Below are 4,199 nucleotides of genomic sequence, written 5' to 3'. Positions count from 1 at the left end.
CATTCAGGTCCCCTCAGGATTTGTCCTGAAACCCTGTACCACAGTTTATAGATCCTTTGTCAGTGTCAGCCATGCAGAGGAGTCATGGCCATTGCCTGACCAGTTTGCTCTCTGTGGAAAATTGAGACAATGTTTTCTCCCTATGTAACTCTCCTTAGACACACTCCGCATCTTTGATCTCTTTCCTTTGTGGCCCCATAATCTCCTTGATCAGAAAATTTGTGATACCACTGAGTTACAGGATGTTACAGTACATAGTCTCCTATGTCCTAAGTCTTCACTGACCTTGAATAGCTAGGGTCAAAATGTCGGCTGTCCTTGCAGCCCTCCTTTTTCTCTAATTTTTGGTCTGCAAACTTAGGTTGTTAACCCTCCAGAAAACAAGCTTATTGTTATTACTTTACAACCTAGGCAGTTGAGTTTAACCTCACTATCTGTCTGAATATCAAACATCTTAGGCATAACATGGAACAGATATTTTCCATCAGGTATTGATATGTTAAACTTTAACAGTTTAACTTCCTTATATTCTTGATATATGGTCTGCATCATACTGAAAGCAGGGCTGCCATTCTCATATGATTTATGTTCCCTGGAATAAAATCATACAGCATTAATGGTCACTATTTTGTGGCAATGGTGTCTGGAGGTGGGTGACTTTCTTCATGTCTTCAGGATAAGCTCTTTAGAGACCTGTTAGAATAACAACTCTCAGGATCCATAAAATCTCATACTATGATTAATAAAGAAAATTGACTTGAGTAACATAGAAAAAAAATCTTGGACCTGGTACCTTTGCTTTTAAAATGAGCACTAATTTTAAGTGGCAAGTGGATCAAGTCACTAAGGTAATTATTAGAATTACAGGTTCTGGTCTGAGAAAGCTCCAGTTCCCACATTCATTTGTGCAAATTAATATGCATCACTGACGCAGAGAAGGCGATTACAAAATATAATTTGGATAAAGAATAACTCAGCTTGATGTTTATATTCCAGATGATGGGTGGAGCCAACATGACATTTTAGCATTCTAAACTCTATGTGGAATACAGAATAGGTAAGTGGACTATGATTAGAGCCCCGAACTGAAGTAGTGGTTTATGTTTTGATATGCACAAAGGGTGGAATGACAGATTAACCAAGTAATAATATATAAAGAGAGAAAATAAGGATCTCAGAAGAGATTCCTAGGTTGGAATAATCAATAATAGGGAGAGAGGTAAATTCAGAGGAGGGAATTATGCTGAGCCAATCATAAGAAATGAGCATTACAAGAGAAAGAGACCTATGAATTTACCTGCTTCATGAAACATGTCAGCTCCTAATTGAAAAGTGACCATAGGATATGCAAATACAATCATGCAGCTTTGATAAACATGATGTCAGACATAAGGCCCAGTTCACTGCTTCTGATTTCATGACTATCACCACGCTAATTAACCTTCTGATACCCTTTTCCTCATAACGGAGGGGCATACTATTATTATCTCCATTTTCAGGATCAGAAGACTTCAGCCAGAGACATAATGTAACTTATTTAAAGTAACATACAGAAAACTATGTTTATTTAATGGAGAAGCTAAATAGTTAAATGTTCAAATCACTATTTTTTTCATTCAGACTTCATTTATTTCTAAAAAGGTTTTTCAAATCTTAATTGAAGATTTATTTTTCCCTGCTAATTCTTGAGATATATAAGCAATCGGATGTTGGAATAGCTCAGTTGTATTTGAGAGCGTATATTGGTGGTTGCAAATAGCATGAAAATCACAAATCGTGTTTCTGTTTTGTGTTTATAACTCATTTTAACAACATATGAACACTATTAAAAAGGAAAATAACTTGGCACAGCCAAAAATAGAATTTTTGCCTCATGGGTTGATTTTGCTGTCACAATGATGAACCAATTGTGCAAAGAGACCAGGAATTCAGGACAGTATCTCTTTTACCTGTCACAGAAGTCAGTCTTACCAACTTAGAAGCTGATAAAAATGCCTAAAGTCTACTTATCAGCCAACAATAGTCCTGATTTTTAAAGAAGGAAAAGTAGGCACAGAGCAAGGAGCTCACAAAATAATAATGATCATCCTGAAAACAATGGAATGGGAATCTAGGTATATATTGAAACAAACCCAATTAAAGATTTAAAAATACTAATGATTAAAACAGAAACAATCGGAATGCTGGATTAGTAACTATTGATGTCTTGATGCATTCTTCCCCTTAGAATAACAAAATGCTCCCTTCAAAACTTCAGTTGCAGCCCTTAAGATCATGTACCTCTGGAATGCACAAAAATTGGATCAAATTATTTTCCAAAATAGCTCAGTGCAGCTCAAGTAGTTTCAGATAGCTGCAGGCATTCTTAAACTCCTAACTGACAAGTGTAACAGAATTTAGCTGTAATCACCTTTCTCATTGAGGAAAAAGTTAATAATTGCAAAACCTAGAAACTAGATTCTCATATTTGCACATTTTAAAATGGAGAAAAAAGTGCACCCGATCATGTGCACCCGATCATGGTTATCTTTAAACAAAATTGTTAAGTAGTGCTGACTGAAGAAAATAACAAAAGGAGTCCCTTCAGACAGCTCTGTGTCTAGAAGCATAACCCTCTTAAGGACAGCGCCTGGGAGAAGAATTGCAGCAGTTATTCCATTTGGGAGAAACTTATCACACATCTGTGCAGACTTAGAAAAGATGACAACGTTTACTCATTAAAACATCAAGCAAAGATGACTTTACTGAACCTGAACCAATCACTTGATTAAGCTGGAGCTCAGGCCAGCACATAGATTTCTTGGGTAGAAAATATGGGGTGAAGTAATTGTTATATTTTCTATGGTCACTGATGGCCACAAAATTGAATGTGGTGCATTTATGACTTGTGAACAGAGTGGCAAATTAAAATGATGGTATTTAGTGTTCAAGAACCTCATATCTTGCGTAGCAAGACGCTGTATCAAATGAATAAATAAGTGAAACAAATATTTTTTTAAAAAAATAGAAGAAAAAGGACTTCATATCTCTCCCAAGAAAGAAATATCTCTAAGCATTCCCCAAATACAACCTTTCACATTCAACATGTGCAACTAATGATAAATAAATAATCAACAGTTTTAGTATTGTACAGCCCGTATACTTCAGCTTCTTTGCATGATTTTAAGATACAATTGATAAAAGGAAAAATAGTGTCTCCAAATAATTTCAATAATATAAGGGAAATATTATAACCCCAAAACTGCTAGATGTCTTATCCACTGAATTTATGTTCCCCAAAACTGAAGAATGAATTCTAGGGGACAACAGCAGTTAGGAGGAGAAAATATTTATTTGGTTGAAAAAGCTTGTCTCTAAAGGAGACAGATGGAGTCGCCATTGGGTAGCCTATGACCTCACTTTTCAGGGAAAGTTTTATAGAGCAAAATGCTCAGGTGGGTATCAGGTGGGAAGAAACTATGATCAACTAATAAGACTACAAGTATAGTCACTTACATAATGCTGACCCAATCAGGAAGCAACTAACATAGTCAGTACTTATAGAAAGAACAAGGACCTTTCCTGCAGGAATTTTTCTTGGAGCCCCACCCAGGTGATAGATGTCTATTTGGAATATCAATAATTAGTGGTGAGCCCTTTGGAAAGTGTGTAGGTATAGTCATTCTATCTTTTGTCTTGAAGTCTGGCCTCTAATGAAAGCCACTCCACTCTGGTAGTAAGGCATTTTCATGACCTACAGTGCTTTCTTGGAGGGCAAAATCCTGTCTGACTGCTTATGGTATTTTTTGCCATAATTTTATTGATAGACAAATAGCAATGAGACAGTTTCAAATCAAATCTCTAGGACAGTTTCAATAATTAACACACTGCATTCATTCTTCTTAGTGGTTAATTGCTGTAGACTTGATATCCTATTTACAAACACCATTAGAACAAATCATTCTATTCATTAACAGAATGTAACTGTATATCTATCCTAAACACTTTGAATACAAAGATACAAAATGGACATTCATCTGTATACCCTTTTTTTGTTAAGTTCTGTTATTTGGATATTATAGGTGTGTAAACTCAGAAAAATATTCTAGAAGAGTCCAGTAGACCAAAATAGTATTGGGTCTTCCACTTAACTGGCAATGTCAGAAATTGTTGGCCTGAGTTCCCCACAACTCAACATAACAGCATGGTTTATTTCTTAT

This window comes from Octodon degus, unplaced genomic scaffold (genome assembly GCF_000260255.1).
Source record: "Octodon degus isolate 3935 unplaced genomic scaffold, OctDeg1.0 scaffold00097, whole genome shotgun sequence".
Classification (NCBI taxonomy): domain Eukaryota; kingdom Metazoa; phylum Chordata; class Mammalia; order Rodentia; family Octodontidae; genus Octodon; species Octodon degus.
The sequence above is the reverse complement of the archived record's forward strand: the minus strand, read 5'-3'. Positions refer to the sequence as shown.